Source organism: Pinus tabuliformis, chromosome 7 (genome assembly GCF_031772625.1).
Source record: "Pinus tabuliformis cultivar Carrire ecotype Pingquan chromosome 7, CPIR1, whole genome shotgun sequence".
Taxonomy (NCBI): Eukaryota; Viridiplantae; Streptophyta; class Pinopsida; order Pinales; family Pinaceae; genus Pinus; species Pinus tabuliformis.
Window position 1 is genome coordinate 1,002,704,364 of NC_142293.1, and position 23,995 is coordinate 1,002,728,358.

Here is a 23,995-nt window from a genome sequence, read left to right on the forward strand (position 1 = left end):
TTAATTACATTTACATGGATAATGTTGAATGTTTCTAAACAACAACCAAAATTTTCTGAGAGCCACAATACCTATACTTGGAGGAACTAGGGCTCTAGCAAAATGGATATTGAATGAGTTGCATGAGTTATCCTTAGTAAGCAAACATGGGTTAGATTGGCGAGCAAACTCACTTTTACCAACTACTTTCCAAAATGGAATGGACATAGTCAAAAGAACTATGATATCTTTTGTCATCGATCAGATCATCTATGCCAACTAAAAGAATACAGAGAGTGTCTTAGTTTAATATTTGATATATTGTTGGTTTATGGTTTATAAATGAACAAGTTTATTAAAACAAGTATCAATATCTTGATAAATTGTTGTGCTCTATTTAATTAAACTCTTTTTATAGCATTTGGTCAATCAAATTAATGTTTATTTTCTTTTATTTTTTTAACATATAAATTCTTATTTTTAAAATTTAGTGATAAAACCATACTTATAAAAATATGTATTATTTATTTTAGATTACAGTTAATGGATTTCTTATTACTTTTTAATTTACAAATAAATTAGTATCACATTTACATTATTAATAATAATTAATGAAGAAAATTCATATTACAATATTTAAAAAAATGAAAATGGCAATGGAAAATATATTTAAAGAAATTAAAAAAAATACTAATATATAATATAATATAAGAAGGGTATGTTGAAAAAAAAAAGGAAATTGAAAATATAAAATATATTTAAAGAAAAAAAAATATTAATATATAACATAATGTAAAAAGTGTATGTTGGAAAAAATGAAAAAAAAATAAAAATAAAAAGAAAAAGTATGAGATACTTTTTATTTTTAAAGATATATGATAAACAAAATTTACAAATTAATATATAATATGATGAAGTGAACAAAATAATAAAAGTAATAGATATATATTTTTTTCCTATAAAAATTTACATTATTTTAATTAAAATTTAATAGTCTTCTAATGAGTGGCTTATACTAACTAATTATCCATATATAATTAATAGTTCCAAAAAATTGACATTCAAAAAATTTGATTTGGTGAAAATATTAAAAAAACCTATTATATGCTTGTGGAATTTTTTATATATTTAAACACAAAAATATAAGCATAATGAGTCTGATTTATCACAAAGAAACTGATAATCAAAATCAATTGAAAATGTGTAAATGATTCTATTGATTCAGTTCATGTATATAGTTATTGGTTGGTGATTCCAAAGGCACACCACTAAAAATAATACACCCATAAAAAGAATTATGATTAATTAATATTGTATAAAGTATCCTTAAATAATGGCATGATCATAATTGCAATTCAAATAAATGTAAATGAATTCATGAAACAAGATATACAATTAATGTGCTGAATCATGTAATAGTGGAAGAAATTTTGTTCCAACCAAGTTTAGGTTTTGAGGTCTAACAATTTAGGAGTATAGTTTTCCTCTCCATCATTTGAGCATGTACGATTCATGACACTACTTGCATGCAAATATAAGAGAGAAAAATATGGGTTTTTGTTTATATATATATATGAGTTGTTGAATCACAAATGTCAAATATAATTGCATGCTTCCAAATATTAATATACATATGGGTCTTGAATATTAATATACGTATGGTGCTTACTATTATTCACAAATTCTAAATTTGTTCATTTTTTTCACACATTATTTCCATCAATTTTGTTGTGAATATTGTGTTTCCATGAATAAGGAACACCATACATACTCAAAATATTGCAAATATTTTCATTATATTGAAGTATAGAAATATATGTATGAATATTTGCTTATTGTATCTCGATAATTCTTGTAGAAACCATAAATGACACAAGGAGCTCTCCCACAATTTTTTTTTTTCAAAATAGGAGTACAAAATAGAATAGTGGGCACTATGATGCTTGGGGATCAATTTATTTGAGTAAGTGCCTCATTTCTTACTAATTAAAGATGATGAACCATTTGTCAATTTCAAGAGAGCCATCTCAACCAATATTTCAATCCTTTTGCAAAGGACTCTTGTATAAAAATTCCATATTCATCCAACAACCTTTTCATAGAGATGCTAATGTAAGCTTTCTTAAAAGGCACGCTCAACTCATTTGTCTGAATCATATAGATTTTCATAATTACTTTTAAAATATTCATTGATATAATAATTCTATTTGTAATATGATTTTTGCTCATCTTCACAACAACATATTGATAAAAAGTCATTTCTCCCAAGTATTAGTGATATCTTTAGTTGATATATACCTCATAACTTCCGTGTTTGGAATTTATTTCATCCCATTTTAAAAAAATCCAAATAAATTGAACTTTTTTACTATGTACCTTGTGCCTGCAAGGATTGCCATTGTTTTGGAATATTTATCTTAGTGTAACTTTATTCTTGAATTTAACCTCTTGTTGCATTCCTTAGAAGATATATAGAAACTGAAATTTCAATTGTATTTCATTGTCCATATATTTCCCTTGTTTAATTCCTTTTGCATTCCCCCACTCCTCCTATTGGCATTCCTTTGCACCTCTTGGTGCAATTGCTAGTTTATATATATATATATATATATATATATATATATATATATATATATATATATATATATATATATATATATCTTCTTAAATGTAACACATCACATCTCTAGTACAATAGCGGGGGAAACTTCTTAAAACTGATAATAAAAACAATCAAGACTCTAAATGCTCATAAAATCCTATTGTGATTCTCATGGAAAGTATCGCCAACTCATAGATATTCAAATGACACCAACCATACATGGTCGTTACATATGGGTAATATTAATCATATATTTTTTATTATCTAATTGTTGATTCTTAAAAACTAACATCCAATGGTAATCAAAGTGCATTAATATGAGAAAAAGCTTTGGTATTGAAATTATCCCACAAGTCTAACATAATGAAATACAACCAAGCTTGATTTAGTTTGAATACCATGAAATCCATCTTGTCATTATTCATGGATTTTGGAGCTTCATAACCAACCAACACCTGTCCACACAAACCTAATGTTCGAGCACAACGATGCAAACTTATGCACCACCTTTAACTTTAGAAAACACATTTGATCGATCCATTTCAAGTTCGAAAACATAAACACAACATTGATACCTACTTCTTTTTTGGTCAACAATGGAATGTTTATATATATTACACGAGTAAGAATGGAAATTATTATTATAAATTTATTTAATGGATTCTAGTGCAATACTCTCATAAATTTGATTTGAATTCAAGAGGATTATAGCATACCAGTGAAAACACTAATGTCAGGAGAGTTAGGATTCGTGAGGATCGTACAGGAAGCATGAGCTCCCTACGATAGACATATAATTTCTTGTAAGCTAGGTTATGCACCATTGGATCTAAAGTTAGTACAATAACATTATATCAATGAAAATTTAAAAACAATTACATTAATGAAGTAACGACCTCTGGTACCCTAACGGAAAGTGACAGTTGCATAGAACCTGATTCAATGAAATATCATTCATTATGTTATAATTTAGGTATCATTTTAGGGTGTGAAGTGTAAGACAACAATATTGGAAACCAATTCAAACGTATATTAGGAATTGATACCAAAGAATGATGTCCACAATGTACATATAAATACATAAAGAAATTATTGATTCACTTTTTGGGTCTTCTTGGACTTTAATAACCATTCACTATAACACAAACTAACCCAACCTTAATCCCAAGGATTAGTTGTATAACGTTCCCCCCTTAATCCGAAGGGATTTATCAAAGTCCAAGAATGAGAGCTCAAAATGAAAAAATGCATCTCAGCCAAGAGTTGAATGTCTTTCAAAAATAGTTTTCAAAGATAAGCACAAACCAATGATGGTGGTTTTTAAGATAAAACCAAAAATGATACCCACGTCTGGAACCTTCATAGCAGTTCTAAAACCAATAAAAAAAACATGCCAAAAGCATGCAACCATGTTCATTCTCATAGAGTATAAATACAAAAATTTATCTACAACTTTGAATCTGATCTCAGAATCTAGATTATAGTAGAAAAATTCTGATCTTTGTCATAGGCTCGCTTGAAAAATATTCAAACATGTAGTAGACCATCAATTCCATAATTTCCCCCCTTTTCATATACAGGGTGAGAAGATGAAGTACTCTTCTTCATCACTACAAGTTTGGTCAATATTCTCAAACATTGCCCTTGATATGACCTGTAAATCTTCTTGGTTGTTTTGGACCAAACCCAAGAACAAATCCATCCAAAATTTAGTTTCTCTCTTGTAGTAGTCTTCTTTCTGGAACATTTGCTTAAGTGGTGATTGTACTTTCCACAATTCTCACATGAGTGAAGATCAAAAGATTGATCTTTCACATGTCCATCTCTATCACAATGTTGGAATTGATCAATTTGTCTTGCAACAACACCATCCAGAAATCCAACACTACGAAAATGTATAGGTTTAGAAAAATCAGGTATATGAAAAGATACATCCAAGACATCCTCATTATACCCAAAACCATTTCTGTGTTTTCGATGTATAATTTATTTCCACTGTCTTATAAACTTTTTGGGAATGAAAAGATTCACATCTATATGAAATTGTCTCATGCATACCCTTGTCTAATTTCTGCTACATCCAATTTTTCTTTTGAAATCACTTCATTACTGTAACAACCCTAGTGAAAATTCCATGTAATAAAAGGTAAAAACAATAACCATGATCAATGGGACACCTATTCCAAGTTGAATGTTGGGCAAGACATCCTAGGGGGTATTAATTTGGTTGTTTATGGCTAAGGAAATTGTCAAAGGAAATTGATAATGCTTTGGAAAGGAAAAATGACATTTTTTAGACAATTATTTATTAAAATAATGGAAATTAAGATAAAAAGGAGGTGAAAGGTCACATGTTTCATGTGAGGAGGAAAATAATGGAAAATCAAGAAAATATAGGAATCATCCATAAAAATGCTTATGAGGATCATTTGGTAACCTTTTGTCAATTGATTTTTGGATCTCTCTCATTATTCTCTCTCCCTTTCTCTCTCGCTCACGCTTGGACATATAGAGTTTCTTGAAGCACTTTGGCATTGGATCAAGAAAGGAAAAGAAGGAAAGAGGATGAAAATATCAAGCATGGAGAGGTAGGATCAAGCAGCTATTGCAAGCTTCATCATAGGTATCGACTTGCATGTGTATTTTACTTGCTAGATTTGGCATGCATGGGATTGCATGTGTTTATTTTCTACGATGGCATGGGTTTTTCTAGGTGTAACAGTATATTCATCCTAGCCTTGCCATTTCCTGATAACTTTGATGAGATGGGTTCTCTCATTTAGTTTATGTGGGATGTTTGGATTGGATTTGAGGTTGAGTGGGGTGGATCTCCGAATTGACAAACACATGGTCTAGTGTTCCCCAAACCGGACTGAGGATCATGAAGCCACTAGCCTAGTAACCACTTAACTAGACTGTGGGTTTCGGTAAAGCCGAATTGTGTGCCTCAGTGGGCCTAGGAATCCTTACTGGTGAATGGCGGGATATGTGACAAAACCAAGAGCTGGATTTTCTCTCTGTTGGGCCTCGTGATCTCGGAATGGGATGCACGGTAAATCTTGGATAGTATGTCTCAGTTTAGGTCCTAGTGATCCTTAGATCAGATTGTGGATGCACAGTAAATCTTGAGAGACTAGGAAGAACTAAAATTCCTAACGGTGTAGGCAGAGAACTCTAGTGGCATCCATGTTGATTGGTGCTTTTGATGTGTTCTATGAGTTCCACATTCATTCTTGGAATATGGCACAGGGAGTGATTGGCTGAAGAGAGACTTGGCTCAACCAATCTATGGTCAGGTGGAAAGTGGTAGTCCCATCTATGCTTGGTTCATTGCATTCATTAATGAGAAATTAATTCCCTTTATTTTCATGTGTAAATGTATTGATATATATGTTGATTTTGATGGTTGATATGTTTATGGTATTTATGTTCCTATTATGCCGGTTATATGTATATTTTAAGATAACAACTATGTATGGCTCTCAACATCTTTTTACTTGTACATGAATGGATAATGTTTCAATGACCTAATAGATGATAGTGCAGCAAATGAGATGAGGGAACAATGGTTCATAGTGATTCTTAGATAAGTATGGAATCACTACACTTAATTATGTTGTTTACACCTGTAGGTTACATGTTGATGATATGTTTGAAGAAATGCTTGACATGGCTAGTAGGGGTCTCGTTATGGTCTTGTTCATCTTATTGCTTTTGCGTCATTGTTTCCCTGTACTTTTACTAATTTTAAGCTATCACTCCATTTTGGGCAGTTACCTGGGCTCTGGGCCTGAAAAAGTGGCTTAAATCTGGGGGTCATTGGCACAAAACTGGAAACTTATGTCTCTGTTCGTTGGCAGGCAAGCCTCTGAGAGCGACTTTGGGTTTCTAGTTGCTCCCTTACCCATAGCATGAGAGAGACTATGGCCTAAGAGATCCAGAAAAACATTGGGACCCACGGACATGTTGTCTAAGTGGATGATATGTCTCTTGAGGCTTCTGAAGTTGATGTTGGATGATTTTGTGTGATGTTCCATCTATTCCACTTCCTTAAGGTCACTTAGAAGGTTTAATTTGATCATAGTAGCCTCTCATCTCATGTTTACCTGGGATGGCTAGTGACTTGGATAGATGTGGGAGGAGGGTGTTACAGAGTGGTATCAGAGCATGGGTCAACTCTTGGACTGGATGGGCGATGTGTGTTGGTCATGCATGCATGTTAGTTGCATGTGTGTCTCTTACAATTGCATTTCATGTGATTTTTGCATTGGTTTGATGATTGGTTATGGTTGTAGTATGGTTGTTATGGAGAATTTTATTTTGATTTCATGAAATATATTTGTCATGAGTATGTGCGTAGTTGCATATGGATTATACGTCGCTTACATGTTGATTTTATGTCACCTACCTACATCCTTGTATGTTAGGTTACATTATTGAACATGTTGATTACATGTATCAGTCTTGTATGTTGATTACAAGAATTAATCACTTAAGTTCGACTACATGCGTTTATGTGTATGTGTAGTTGATTGGGAATTGCTTATGCATGTTGTTCGTTCCATGTGGAAATGTGTACAATGGAGTAGTGGTTGTTGGCATGCATGAGGTCATAACATGAATTGCTGATATGGCCTTGCATTGATTACTGAACCCTAGCTAGAGTAATGTTTATGTATTGATACATTTAATTGTGTATGTCTATATGATGTTGTGATTGTGTTATACATGTATCACGTTGATTTGGTGATCTCGCAGATAAGGTATCCTCCTCGAGCTATACTAAGGTACAACAATTTATTGTGATTTGGTTTATTTGACATATTGTGCATTGCAGGAAGAAATATCAAATGGCTAGTAAGATGGTTGACTATAAAGACTATCCCTGTGAATCTGAAGATAAGTATGGTGTTGGAAATCCTTCTGATTTGGAAGTTACACTAAGGAGTTGTAAGGAAGATAATGACCAGATCATACAGGAACAAGAGAATAAAGCAAAGGTTAATGCTATACTTCTTCACAGTTTGTCAGAATTGTCGCAGCGAGGGCCACTCTGGATCAGCCATGGACATGGGGATGGAACTAATGGGGAATATGGCAATAGGTATCCTTGTAGACACATGTCAGATAGATCTAAAACAGTGAGAGATGGTAGGTTGTTGGACACTCCGGATAGGAGGGGCCATGAGTACATGTACTATTCTAGTTTTGGTTCTGATATACATCATGATCATCATTGTTATAATCCTTACAAGAGGAATGATAGGGGATACTTTTCGAATGAATGCAAGAAAGAATAACCACCTACTTTTGATGGATATGTGAAGAAGTCGAAAGATGCTGAGGCTTGGATACTTGGGATGAAAAAATCCTTTGAGTTGCTTGAGTACACAGATAACATGAAAGCCATAATAGTTATTTTTAGTGTGAAAGGTAAGGCAAACTTCTGGTGGGAAGATGGTAAGCGAGTCAGAGATATCAGGATGGATGACTTGAGTTGCCGGGAGTTGAAGAGGCTTTTGAGGAAGAAATACTTTTTGGAGAGGTACTACAACAGTAAGGCTAAAAAATTCTATGAAATAAAGATGGCATCAATGACAGATGAGGAGTACACGACCAAGTTTTTGGAGTTATTGCGGTATGTACCGTATCTTACTTATGAGAAAGCTAGAGTTCATATATTTTTCAGTGGTTTGCCATTAGAATTTAGAGATCAGATTGAGTATGATGAACCCTGGTCACTTGAGGAATTCATTGGGAAATTTAAGCATTGCTATTAGCAGTCAAAGTGTAAGAATGAATCTCAGCATGGATGGAAGAGAAAAGAAAAAGGTAGTGGTAAATGGCAGCCTAAGAGGACAAGGCCTCATAATGCAGATGGGAAAGAAAATATGGCACCGCAAAATATATTTAATGTAGCTAGACAAGGACATGGGTCACAACAGTAGTAACAACATAGAGGTGAGGGAAATGCTCGGTTGGAGTGTTGGAAATGTGGTGAGGAACACCTTAGGAGAGGTTTTTTCGCATCATCAGGGTGGAAGGCCTAAGATATACAGTGGAAAGTAGGTGCAAACTGTTGGGGATTTTGGTTAGAGTATTCCACTTATCTATGCAACAGTGGACAATAGGTAAGCATAACACCAGGCATCTATCATTGAGATGGATGGTAATTGTGTGATCAAGTTATTTATATTTTAATTGACCCTAGATCTAATTATAGTTATGTTAATCCCGACTTGGTGGATAAGTCTGGTTTAAGTAATGAATTTCATGCAAAGTCTTGGTTAGTGCAGTTGGCTATAGGTACAAATAAGTGAGTTCGTCATTGGGTAAGAGCTTGCGCATTTGATTTGAATGGTATGCCTATTGCAGCACATCTAAATGTACTACTGTTTGGATCATACAATATGTTTTAGGGCATGGATTGGTTGTATATACATAGAACCAAGGTATACTTCTATGATAAATCCATTGAGTGTGTTGATGACAATGGGGAACCAAGAGTCTTGTAGGGTAAGAAGAAATCCACATCAGTTAGGATGGTGACAACTATGTAAGAAGAGCATAGTCGCAGGAAGGGTGCAAGCTATTTGTAGTACACATTTATAGTGATAAGGGTAAGGAGGTGGAGGATGTAGACATGTTGAATAGATATCTAGTTTTGCAGTAGTTTCAGGATGTATTCCCTGAGAACATTACAGAGTTTCCAACTCACAGTGAGGTATAATTTTCTATTGAGTTAGTGCCAGGGGTAGCTCCAACATCAAAAGCACCTTACAGGATGAGCACACCTGAGTTGGTTGGGTTAAAGTTGCAACTGAAGGAAATGTTGGATAAGGGATACATTAGGCCAAGTGTATCACCTTGGGGTGCACCGGTTTTGTTTGTGAGGAAGAAAGATGGTACTCTCAGATTATGCATTGATTACAGGCAGTTTAACAAAGTGACTATCAAGAATAGGTACCCTTTGTCGAGGATTGATGACGTTCAATCGGTTGAAGGGAGCAACAGTGTTCTCGAAGATCAACTTGAGATCTAGATACCATCATACATGCATCAAAGAGGAGGACATTTACAAGACTGTGTTCAAGAACAGGTGTGGGCATTATGAGTTTGGTTGATTGATTTGGCATAACTAATGCTCCAACTACATTCATGTGCTTGATGAATAGAGTGTTGCGTCCATAATTGGATAAGTTTGTTATTGTGTCCATTAATGATATACTGGTATATTATAAAAATGAGGAAGCGCATGTTGAGCATTTAGCAACAGTTTTGAGGTTGTTGAGGGAGCATGAGTTGTATCCTAAGCTCAGCAAGTGTAGTTTCTTTCAGAGTGAGGTACACTACTTGGGGCATGTTGTCTCCAAGGAGGGCATTGCAGTAGATCCATAGAAGATAAGGGCCATCATGGAGTGGGTAGCTCCTAAGAGAGTGGAAGAGGTAAGATATTTCATGGGTATGGTAGGCTATTATAGGAGGTTCATAGAGAACTTCTCATAGATTTCTTATCCCATTACATCATTTCAAAGGAAATGTAAGAAGTTTGAATGGACATAGGAGTGCAAGGCTAGCTTTGAAACTTAAGCAGTTGTTGGCACATGCACTAGTGTTACAAATTGTAGATCCAGACAAAGAGTTTGTGTTATGCACAAACGCTTGAAAGAGAGGACTTGGTGGAGTCCTTATGTAGGATGGACAAGTGGTGTGCTATGAGTCCTAGAAACTAAAAGAGCATGAGCAGAACTACCTGACACATGATCTTGAGTTAGAAGCAACCATACATGCACTGAAGATGTGAAGACACTATCTTCTTGGGAGGAGATTTGTACTTATGAGGGATCGTATTGTGTTGAGGTATTTGTTTGACCAGTCGAATCTGAACGCCATACAGGCTAGATGGTTGGCCACAATCAATGAGTTTGATTTCAAGATTAGGTACATCAAAGGTAAAGTGAATAAGGTGGTATATTCTCTGAGAAGACGAGTACAGGTACATCCCTTAGCAATTATGAGTTCCTATGGGATGAACTTACATGATAGGATCTTGCAGGCAGGTCAGCAGGATGTGAAGTGACACAAGAGGCCAATTGAACAACAACTGAACATAAATTGAACAGCAATTGAATAGAAATTGAACAAAAACTAAACAGTAATTGAAAAACAACTAAACAACAATTGGACATCAACAGTCCCATGTTAACTTCCCATGTTGAATTTCCCTTTTGAACAACACTTCACTCTACATTGTTGATCTCCTCTCTCCAGATTTAATGGTTGGCAGTGACATCACAAATTGCAATTTCTCCTGGCCAAGGTTCATACACTCATGAATGATGTGATGTGATATAATCCAATAGTTTTCAATCAGTCAGTCACCCAAAGGTTGACAACGATATTGCACAGGGAACTTGCATAACGTTTACCCACTTCACGGAGCCGATATGATTTATAAACCGGGATCTATAAAAATTTGGGTCCAGGTTTAGACTTAAACTCCGATCAATTTAAAAACCGATATCCATTGGATAACAGAATCAATCAAATCCTACGAATAGTGGTTGTTCAACTAATGCACAGGTTAAAACTAGGCCTAACCCTCTCGTTGACTATGACATAAGAAATTGAATTTTAAATCGATGGTTGGGATGGAGTACGGGCTTTCAACCACGATCAAGCCTTTCTATGGTCTTCTACCCCTGTTATTAATATTAATGACTGTGATTAACACATAACATTGAGATTAACAATTAAAATTTGAAAATCGGGAAAAATACCCGGATGCGCTTCAGATTGCAGATGCACAGAATTAAATGAGAGTCTTCACTAGAATGTTGGAAATAATACTGAGAGGGGGGGGGGGGTGAATCAGTATTATTAAGTCAAATATTCCTTTTTCCAAATACAGATAATACATGCTACTTCAGTTAATTAAACCTGCGTATATACGCAACTATGTAGAACGAAACCTGCGTATACAATGCAAACTTATAATTTACTTTATCTTTCAGAAGTTGATTGTTAATCTGTGTATCAGAATTAAATAACCAGTAGTAAAACAGAGCAGAAGACAATCACACACAAGAGCACAAGATATAAGGTGGAAACCCAATGTGGGTGAAAACCACCTGCTCCAATTCATCTCTATCTTCTTTTAATTAGAAACATATTCTTACATTGTACTGGTGCAGTCCTTTACCAGTACGCAGGCTACAACCTACAGAGAGCAACCCTCTCTCGTTCTCCAGCTTCTCCTGGAAGGGAGGTACTACCCCCTTAGCTCTTGCACTAGCCAAGATACTAGTACGTAGGTGCTGGCCTACAGAAGGCTACAACCTTCTCTTTCTTCCAGGGACCACGCTTCATAAATTTTCAGACTGGATCCACGAACATCAATCAAGAATTCATGCCTCAAACAATCACCTTTTCACCAATCAAAACTGAATAAAAAATAAACACTTCTCTAATAGCTGTACCCAGAATACAGTAACTGTAATCAAATTCTGAACCCAGAATACTGCAGCAATAAACAAAAGCAGCTTGAATATAAATCAAGAGATGTATGCTACTTTACTGTTCAGAAACCTACGTGTATACGCTTCTGTGTCAAAGCCGTCCTGCGTAGGGTTTGCAGTTGTTTGACCATCCATGCCCAATGGAAGAGGCATTGTATGATTTCTATAGATATATAGTTCTTGGCACCTCCAAGGAGCTACCATCCCCATTGGAGCTGATGTTAGTTCCAGTCCTCGCAGCCTCTCACCTGGGATCAACATGAGCTCTTACTATGTCTGGCTTTGTTAGATGTTTTGCACATGATGTTCAGCACAAAACATGTCACAAGTGTTTCCATCAGAAGAAGCTCGGAAAAATATTTCCAATGGTATATCACACTCCCATAACCGGTTCCTGGATTAGAAGAAATGAATGAGTGATATTTGGTTATGCATGTTTTGAGGTCAGTTGCTGCACACAATGACAAGTTTAGTACAAACTCTGTTTCTGAAAGAATGGTAAGGAATTTTTCAAAAGTGAAAGAGGTTTTTGTTCATCACATATCAAGTAACCAAAAAATACTTCAGGTTATGCACAGGTGCTACTATGTGGGAGATATATAGTGATATTTTGAGCCTACATTTAAACAAAGCTAAATTTTCATATTTTTTACTGTTTTAGTCATTTTAGTGCGGGGCCATTTTACAACATATGGAAAGTAATTTTGAGAAACACAAAGAAATTTTTGTTAAGAACGAGCCATATAACAAAAACCTCTTTCAGTTTATTCACAGGTGTCATGAATTGGGATATGTGACTAGATCTTTATAGTTCATTTTCACAAATTTAAATTTTTAATGATTTTCTGTTTTAGAGATGATTTTGTGGAACACATTGTGAGCAAATGGAAATGAATTTCCAAAATTTGAGAAAGCTTGTTCTCCTGAATGACGTTATCTACAAAAACCTCTTTAAATTTTGTAACAGGTGCTATGGTTTAGGAGATACGAGTTCATATTCAACACCTATTTTCAGAAATTCCCCCCAAGTTTAATGTAAGTGATTCTATTTTGAAGAAAATAGTTGAGCTCAATCCCTTAGTACAAGGATAAAAAAATGTATATATTTTATGAATTTCATAGTGTAGGGATTGGATTTTGATAGAAGGTTGGACTTTTGAGAAAGCCTTGGGCTTCATTGTACACTCATATCAGCATTTTGGCTAAGGAATTGAGACCAGGATTTGCAGCACTCTTTGGGATCCATGTGGCAATTTGTCTTGGTACAGTTCTTTCTTTTGTAATTGTGAATTTTCTTATGTGTTATGTATGCCATTCTCTATCTTGTTTCTTCTTAACTAAACAAACAAGAGTGTAAGTAGAATCCATTGAAATTGCAGTGCTCTACTTGAGGTTTGCTTTAGTTTCTTGATGTTTTCAGCTGTTTGGAGAGGATCCATGGTTGCTCTTGCCCTCTTCAACTCCTCACCTGTCTAATCCCTCCATCACATTCGATTTGAAGTGCCAAAATCAATTTCCTACCTTGCCCCATTGAGATCTCTGCAAGACTGAGCCTCAATCCCCGTACCCAAAATCTACCTTTCTATCTGAGCCAACAAAAACATCATTTTATTCAATCAAAATTTCTTGCACATATACCAGCCTAAGATCGGTATTTCTATCTGTCATCTCAAGCCCTCATCAATCATAATTTGCTGAGATTGAGTCGAAGAGAGCCCTCTACCGACTTGGTAGGGCTAGCTACCAGGTTAAGCGTGGTTTGATGTTGGCCCTGGATCCTACCTTCTTCAGCCTAAGGTAAATCTAGGCACTAACACAAACTAGAGGAAAGAGCTCTCTTGCATCAACGTCAGCCACCATGCATTCTCATCTAGCTAGTCCTTCAAATCAAGATTCTTTCGAAGACATGTCAGTCTCTAAGATCATGATTATTTCATATAATATTGACTATGATATTGTTGAGAATATGAAAAAACTTAGAGCTAAATTTTAATTTTTGAGATGATTAAGCTAAAGAAATAAAGAAATATCGTGCTTAAAGGCTTAGGCGTAACTCATAATTCACCTTTTCCATCCATAGTTGTAGTGAATAAACATAAAACTAAAACTCAACAAACTTCATGTCCTAATAGAAATAAGCAAGAAAATGCTATTATGATAGGTGACATATCTAATTCCCATACTCTCCCTTTCCTTCTAAATTTTTGTTTTTAGTAGGAATTTTCATAATTGCTTAGTTGACTCTAGTGCTTCCTCAAATATTATGCCTTATTCAGTATGTTTTAAGTTAAATGCATGCCCTTAAGAATATACTACGAAAATAGTTCATTTGGATATAACAAAAGTCAAAGTGTTGGGTGTGTTAAAATATGTACTTATTAGATTAACATTTGATCCCAAGGTCTTCCATATTATTGATATAATGATTGCAAATATAACTAAGTCATACAGTTTTCTATTAAGACACGATTGGTATAAAAAATTTAATGGTTATTTAACAATATATTGGTCACAATCATGGTTACCCTACAATGGTAAGTCAAACTAGATTAAGGTTGAAAGAGAAAAATATATAAAAATCACAGTCACTAGTATGGATGGCGAGAAAAAATCTGTCACTTTCATAAACAATATCAGTGGAAACTGTTGTGCGTATTCTTCCTTTGGAAACTTTATAGCACAAAGATTTCCATTTCCTCAGCCCACTGTTTATTCCAAAATTGAATTTTTTCCAAAATAGATTAATCATGTTGTATTAATTTTGTAGATAACATTGTAAGTAATGTTGTATATAGTCAAATGTGGATATTCGATTTTGATGGATCAAAATCGAATGACGGAGTAGGTGTAGGATGTATCATACAAAATCCTCATGAAGAGAAAATTATGTTAGCATGTAGGTTAGAATTCTATTGCACAAATAATGTGGTTGAGTATCAAGAACTGATACAGGGCCTAAACAAAGAAATTAGTTCGAATGTGCATAATATCAAGGCTTTTGGTGACTCAGAAACAATCATAAAATAGGTAGAAAATATTATTCACTATGTTTTTTATCATATTCAAAAATACTAATAGTTAGTCCACGGTGTAATTTGTAAATTTGCGATGTTCAATATTACCCCTATCTCTAGATTAATGAATGTGAGTACTGATATTTTAGCTAGCATTGTTTCTAAACTGATATGAATTGATGTTTTCAATCCAGATAGGTTTTCCATAGAATTATTTTTTTAGACCCTTTGTCCCGAACAACATGTCTAATTGGTGTGTCTTTAATGTTGATGATGGCATCATAAATTTCCTTACTTTTGAGGGAACTTATGATGATGATATCATCAATGAAGACTCAGGATCAATAACTAAATAAATCATCCAAAAAGGATAGAAATTAGATCAAAAAATATTATTCCTAGATTTGTATCCAAATTACAATATTTTTATGATGTCAAAGACATTTGAAAATCCCACAAATTGTAAAACCAAGAGTTCCATTATGAAATTTGAGGTCATCAACCTAGGGACTAGTCAAAATCCAAAAAAAAATTAATCTAGCCTAGGTTGCTCTCCTAGTGAAAGAAATTATTATATGTCTTCTAAAGTAATATAAATATGTGTTGAAACTGTTATATGATGATCTCAAAACCTATGACGCATCTATTATTTTACACACAATTCCAATGTTTCCCGATGTGAAACTCATAAGGAAATTTCATCTAAATCGTAAGACCCAAATCAAAACTGATATGAATAAATTACTTAAAGATAAAATCATTTTTCCAATCAAACACTCAATGTGGGTTTCAAATATTGTTCCTGTTAGAAAGAAAAAAGGAAATATTAGATTTCAAATATCTTAATAGGTGAACTAAATGTTAGGCAAACTTGTTAATTCTATGCAAGCTCCCTTATCAGTATTAAAAAAATGTGTTTAGGATCATCTCAAATTAACCAAAATACGAGGAATTATGTGTTAAGTGTTGAGTGTCTTTATGAGAAATTTATGAGATTTTTTAGTTGTTTAAACACATATACAACAAGTAAATTGTAGACAAGTAAAACACAGTAACTCATAACAAAAAGTTGATAAAGGAGTTCACCCCTCTTGGGCTACATCTCCTTGGACCTGCTTCAATGGTTAGGCCCTTTTTGGGTTAATGGTAAATTCTCTGAGTACATGCACCTGCAATGCTCCAATGGCTTTGCAACTTGTTCCATTGAATTCAGAATACCCAAAAACCCCAAAAATGACTATCCAAGCTTTGTAATTGGACTTCAATTGATCTAGGCTTGAACTCCCCTCCTAGTGGCCCTCGACTTCCTTAAACTTCAATGTAGCAAAATAACATATCAAATTGCCTTTCTGCCTCTGCAAATTTTTCCATTATGTTCATAGCATTCAAATCATATAGGATTGAATCTTTCTAAGCCAAAATTGGTCGAATTCTGTAAACGCTATGGTGTCTTCATTTTCCCTAAGAAAACTCCCCCAAATATGGAGAAACTCTAGTTAACCCCACCAAAATTGGAGCAGCGGTAGATTTGTCAGGCCTACTAAAACTGTCGCCAGCTAAATCCATGCTTAATTGAGGGATAAGCATGATTTTATTAGCATTAATATGACTTAGCACATTAAACACATGATTAGCATTAGTGTTGTCTTTGGATTTTGTGGTGTCGGTCGGGGGACTAGCCTGCGGGGCTAGGCCTCTCCTCCCACAATCTGCCACATGTTACTCTCTAAATAGCAAGTGCGCCTATAGTTTGTTAAGAAAAATTGTTGCGACATAGTGGTAAAGCTTTGGGTTTGTGCGGGTGAGGTCATGGGTTCAACTATACCAAACTTCCAAATAACATTTTACCCGGCCAGTGAGAGGGCATGTGGCGGCCTCCGGGCTTGCCACGTTTTAGCCTCTCATTGGTCCACCTCAAATTTCATTGACCAATAGTATGACGACACTTGTCACAATGCAATTGAGCCACCTGTCAACATATTCCAGGAATATTACAAGTAATATTCCTCAAAATATTCTTTTTGCTGACTAAGTTGTATGGATGCCTAATCAGCATCCTAGTCAGCCTTGTACCCAAAACATTTCATGTTTGACAAAGTGGACAAAAGTCTCTATCTTTTTCATATGAGCTCCATTTTGAGTGAAACGAGTTGCATTGGGATCATATCACCGAAACGGATGCGAGCATTTAATTTTTGAGCGATTCTAAGCACTTTGATGTTTGAGCAAAATTTTGGCCCTAATCCAGATTCCGATCAATAGAGTTTCTGAAAATTATAATTTCCCATTAAATCCTATGGAGAAAATCCTTCAATCAATAGCTAGGTTAGAATTCATGTCTTTTCTCGATGGATTTTATGACTATAATCAAATCTTAGTGGATCTGAATGATAAAATTAGGAAAAAATTTAACACTAAATGTGGAATCTTCACTTATCAAAGGATGTCATTCAGATTAATACACACTAGGGATATGGATATCACATTTAGAGGTATAATTAACAAATATGCACTTGTCTATTTGCCTGATATCACCATTCATTCCAAAAAATGATCTAATCGTATTCATCATATAGTACAACTTTTTGAATGATGTAGGAAATATGGAATCTAATTAAGCCCTAAGAAATAATTATTTTCTCTTGAAGGATAGAAATTATTAGGTTTTTTGTCTCCAAAACTAGGATTAATATTGAGCCATCTACAGTCAAATCCATTTTTGAAACTCCTCTTCCACATAATAAAAAATCTATGAAATATTCCCTAGGATAGATAAATTTCATGAAACGTTTTGTTCCTATCTGTACACAAATTGTCTTACCTCTACAAAATATGATTAAGAATAATTATACATTTAAGTGGAATAGTTGTGAAAGGGAAGCCTTTTATTATCTATAATTTATGTGTATACTTGATATTTCTCATGAAATTTACTAAATCACAATAATCAAACCTACTCTATTGCTTTGTGGAATTCAATTCACAACCTAGAACAAAAATCATAAGTATGCAATAAGAAATAAGACACATACACAAATATTTATCTAGAGGAAATCAAATTCTCAAAACCTGTTCCTATATGTATTGCATTAATCATAGAATAGAGATGTATTACATATGCTTGCTCAAGCTTGAGCACAACTTGCAAGTGAATAGCCTATATCTCTGCCTGACTGACTGACTCTGACCAACATTTAGCCAAATTTCAATCCCTCCAATCCCCTATTTCCTTGAGAAAATCAAAGGGATTTAGGCCCCTATTATTTGGGTATTTTTCCCTCAATTTACTGTGTAATCCATAAGGTTCAATCTATGATTGCATACACCACCTATACACATTGGAATAACCTACAAATGATAGTACACTGCCTTGGAATCTCCATCTAAAATGGGTAACTCAAATTCTCTGCATGCAAATATTATTTTGGGTTAATGGATTAGTTATCTGGATGATCAGTGAACTTGACTGAAGTCTAGTTGCACTACTTGAACTTCCACTAGTTCGTCCAACATATGGAACTAGTTTAACGGATAAACTCAATTTCACTGAATTTGATTACTAGGAATTAGCAATCACTCATGATTACCTGAACTCTAGTATTACAACTCGAATTAACTAAGCTAACAGGGTGACACTAGCCATGCCATTCAAGTTAACTCATCCAAGTTGTCTGCTGAAATGGAAATTCAAATTTTCTCTAGTTTACCAAAGCAAATCAAATTGAGATTTTCTTGCTGCATTTTCAACACTCCCTCTAAGAAAGAAATGGATTATCAACTACCCAATTCTCGCCTCTACGGAACTCGAAGTTACCCTTTGACAAAGCCTTTGTCAAAATATATGCATCTTGTTCCTATGTTGGAATGTAATCTAGCAACATTATCCGCCTCTGCACACAATCTTGTATATGGTGATATCGTATATCTATATGCTTGGATCAATTGTGAAAGACTGGATTTTCATAGAGCTTCATGAAACTATAATTATCATAGTAGATCATAGTAGGATCCATCATCTGACCAAACATTCCCATAATAATCTTTCTCATCCAGATCGCCTCAAATGTTGCTTGGATGGCATCCATGTATTCTTCTTTTGCTAAGCTGAGTGCCATTTATATTTGCTTCTTGTTGTACTAGGAAACTCCTGTTGATCCAAAACTGAAAATTCCTCTTGATTTACTCTTCTGGTCCGATGGACTCTCTGCCCAATCTACATCTATGAAGCCACACGACTTCTCTCCCTTTGTCCATATGTACCATAGTCTAAAATGGGTGGTTCCTCTGAGGTACCTTAGTACATGCTTAGTCTCCTTCCAAAATAATTTGGTTGGATTAACCATACCTTAACTAATTTGGTTGATTACATACTACATAATTTGTTGGGTGTTCACAAGATACAATAGTGAACCCACTAACTATTGATAAATGGTAGCCTCCACTACTTCACTTGAAGTATCATCCTCTTTCATCTAGCTGGTTTCTAGAGGTCTTTCCATGGGTTTGCTACTCTCCATGTGGAACTTCTTTAGTATCTCATTTGTGTACTTTCCTTAAGAGACAAGTAGTTCCCCATCTCCTTTCGATACTTAAAATTTGAGGAAGTAGTGCATGAGTCCCATGTCCTTCATTTCAAATTCTCTTATAAGGTCCTCCCTGCAAGATCTTATCAACTTATCATCACCTGTTAAAATGAAATAATCAACATAAGACAATAATCAAACTTAACTTCTACCAAGATATGATAAAGTTTTTCATCCACTTCATTTTTGGTGAAGCCCAAACCGGTGAGATATTTGTTGACATGGTGTACGAAGCACGGGGTGCTACCTTGAGACCATACAATGCTTGGCTGAGTATAAAAACCTGAGACTCATGATCCAAGGTCTCCAAACCTTTTGGTTACTCAATGTACACCTCCTCCTATATAAATCCATTGAGGAATGTTGTTTTTACATCCATCTAGTGGACCTTCCACCCCATCTGCACAGATAGTGAAAGAATTGATCAAATGGATGAATACCTTGCTATAGGAGCAAATGTTTCCTCATATTCAATTCCCTAAACTTGCGAGAATCCCCTGGCCACAACTATGGCCTTATACATCTCTATGATTTTGTCTGTTGCATGCTTTACCTTGAAGATCCATCTCAAACCCATAACTGATTTATCTATTTGTCTTGGGACCACTTCCCAACCACAATTATTTACAATGGAATCATTGTCCTCCACCATTTCATCAACCCAAAAACGTTTCTCTACTACTTCCTCAAAAGAGGATGGCTCAGTCTCTATTAGCTCAATCATTAGAACCATTTAGCCAGTGTACCATTCAGGCAACCTTCTCTTCCTGTGCTCTGAAGTGGGTGCTCCCACATTCTCTCTAGTATCATGCAATAGCCTCTCAGCTTCCTTGGTTCATTTTATTCCTTCTCTAGATGGTTATGCTTGTGTGGTTGTCTCCACTATTTTTTACTCAACTTGTGGTTACTCCACAACTTCTCGGGGTACCTCCTTCGGAGCTAAAATATCCTCTACTGGTGGAATCTGAACCTCACTATCAAGAGAGCACTGCATCAATTTATCCTCACCAAACTTTACATCCCTTTGCAAAATTATCATTCTGAGGGATGGTAAGTATAGACGGTATTTATCAGGATTTTCTATATAACCCACAAATATGCCTCAACTGAAATGTTGGCTCAAGCTTCTTCCTAGAATATTTGGAGACATGGAAGTAAATAGATGCTCCAAAGATAGTTAAGTGATACACATCCAAATTTCTCCCCAAGAAAGCCTCCTCCGCTATAATCATTCCTAGAATCGGATGAGGCCTATGGTTTTGCAAGTATATTTTTGTGTTGCATGCATCTACCCATAAATTCAGTGCTAGTCCTTGGTCATGCAACATCGCCCTCATTTATCCCACAATACTACGGTTCTTTCTCTTAGCCACTCCATTCTGTTGTGGGTTGTGGGGTGTTGTCAACTCCCATCGAATGCCTCCTTTTGCACATAATTTTTTAAACTCATTCGATATATACTCACCTCCATTATTGCTCCTCAGAGCCTTCACCTCCTTGTCAATTTCTTTCTCAACCAATGCCTTGAATTCTAAAAACATGTAGAATTTATCATCCTTCTTCCGCATGAAGAAGATCCAAAACTTCCATGAGAAATCATCTACAAATATAACATAATATTTGTGCCTCAAAGTGGAGTCTGTCGATAAAATTCCACAAACATCAAAGTGGATCCTTTCAACAACTACATGTGCTTTGTTGTCCCGATCATGGAATGCGGCTTTTGTGTTCTTCCTCAAGGTACACCCTTTGCATGTATCATGCTTCTCAAGTGCTCCTTTGGAGAGGCTTGTGGTTATTTGTTGCATAATATTTAGGGCGCCATGACGCAAATGGACAAGTGTTCTATGACAAATCTCACCGACATCGTGACTCTACACCTTCTTCGCTTTCATGCTTAATGCAACACAGTCTTCCACATCTAGCTTATATAGGTTCTTCACATGAACCCCGATATGCTTCACCTATCCCATGGCTATGTGTCTCAGGAATTCTTTCCCTTTTCTCAAGATCACATCGTAACCATGGCCTTCCAGTACTGCAACTAAGATGATATTTTTATTTAGGCCCAGAACAAACATGACATCCTTCAGTCTAAGAGGGCAGCCCAACTCCCTCTGAAAGGTGATTATACCAATATTAGTTGTGTTGTAACTTCCATTATCTCACATCTCGATGTGCATATGGAAATATTTCTCCTCCAGGTCATTGAGAACATTTGCATTCCTCGTCATGTGGAATGAGGCACCATGGTCCAAGTACCACATGCTCCCCATCACTGTGATTTCCATGCATGTGATAAGGGTGAAGTCAGGATCAAATTATGAGGAAAAATATTTACCTACCGCTCCTCTTGAGGTATTCTTGATTTATTTCTTGTGTGGACGCCTCATGGCATAATGCCCAAATTCATAACATTTTAAGCATTTAATTTTAGATAAGTCTTTCTTCTTGCCACGTTGGCTAGATTCTGGTTGGATTGAGATTTCTTCCCTTTTACCTTATTTCCCTTTCTAGCCAATGCACAATTTTCTTCATCCTCGCCCTTGGATAAAGTCCCATTTGTGGTATTCTTCCTTATTTCCTCTTGTACCAAATTAGATCATAAATGTTCACAATTTTGTAGTTTCTCCCTCCCGTTCAACGAATCTTGGTAGCTATGCCATGTAGTTTTTAATCCTGTACATAAATTACTTGTAAATGAACTCTTAAAAACAAAGTGTATACAATGGCGAGATCATAAAACATAAAATATATAAACACAGAGATTTTCCCTTGGCTCTGAAAACTAGGACTACCAGATTGATTTTTCATTATGTTCCTTCCAATGTTACAATACATATATATACATGGTGAAGCATCCATAAATCCCAATCCATTAACCCTTCATTAGAACATAATCGTAGTTCCCTTGATCGGATCTACTCATCCAACTAATTTCACCTCCAAATAGGTTAAACACATACCCACTTGTAGATATTCTTTGATTAATATTTCTAGCCCAGTCTGCATCAACAAAGCCATAGATGTCCAAAACTTTGTCTAATCATGTTATTCCTTGGTAGCACAGACCATAATCACTAGTGCCACATAAATACTTGAAAACCCGCTTGACTATTGTCCAATGCTCCTTCCCTAGTTTTGACGTAAACCCCCTCAATACTCCAACTGCATGTGCAAGGCATGGTCTAGTACAAACCATTGCATACATCAAGATACTGAATGCACTTGTGTATGGAACAGGTGACAAGTCCTCTTTGTCTTATTGTGTCTTGGGACACTGTTCAATAGATAAATTTACACCTATAGGAATAGGAACCTTTGCCAGTTTACTATCCTGCATACTAAACCTATGCATTATTGTCTCAACATACTTCCACTGGTTTAACGAGAGCTTCCTCTTTGCCCAATCTTTTTTAATTTCCATGCCCAAAATATAATTTGCAGCAACGAGATCCTTAATGTCGAATTTGGAGGACAATTGGGTCTTGAAATCTTGGATAATTTCCTTGTAATTTCTAATCAACAACATACCATCCATATAAAAGACCAAATAAATAAAATGGTCACCAATTAATTTAAAATACACACAGTGATCTTCTTTTCTTCTGGTGAAGCCAAGTCCCCTTATAAATGTATCAAATTTTTTATACCACATCCTTGGTGACTGTTCTAACCCATACAGAGACTTTTTTAACTTGCATACCGGCTTTTTCTTACCCTTCAATGTAAAGCCTTCGGGTTTCCTCCTTTAGATATCTTCTTCCAGATCCCCATGAAGAAATGTTGTCTTCACATCCATATGTTCTACCTAAAAATCAAAAGTAGGAGTAACAGATAAAAGTAATATAATAGAAGCTACCTCTGCAATAGGAGAAAAAATATCACCAAAATCAATTCCTAGCACCTAGGAATAACCTTTTGCTACCAACCAAGTTTTGTATTTATCCACCTTGCCTTCTGCATTCATCTTCTTCTTAAACACCTATTTTCTTCCAATGGGTTTCCTTCTAGCCGACAACTCCACCAAATCCCAAGCCTCATTTTTTTCCAAAGATGTCAGTTCATCAACCATGGCCTCTTTTTAGATTTTTCTATCCTTTTGATCTATTGCCTCCTTGACAGTTCTGGGATGATCATCAGTAATAGAGAAAGAAAAATTTTAACATAAAGAAAATGGACTATACCTTTCTGGATTCCTTATTTCTCGTAATGGTCTTCTCATAGCTAAATTTTATGGCTATTTATTTTTTGATTCCTCTTCTGCTGTAGAGTTTGATTCTTCTCCTTTTAGATCAA

The 23,995-nt window shown here is 35.2% G+C and overlaps 1 pseudogene; it reads right to left on the reverse strand.

Moving 5' to 3' along the window:
- The window catches only part of LOC149250970 (putative protein phosphatase 2C 58), a 32,762-nt pseudogene extending 11,498 nt beyond the window's left edge, over positions 1-21,264 (reverse strand).
- Positions 21,265-23,995: the final 2,731 nt, after the last annotated feature.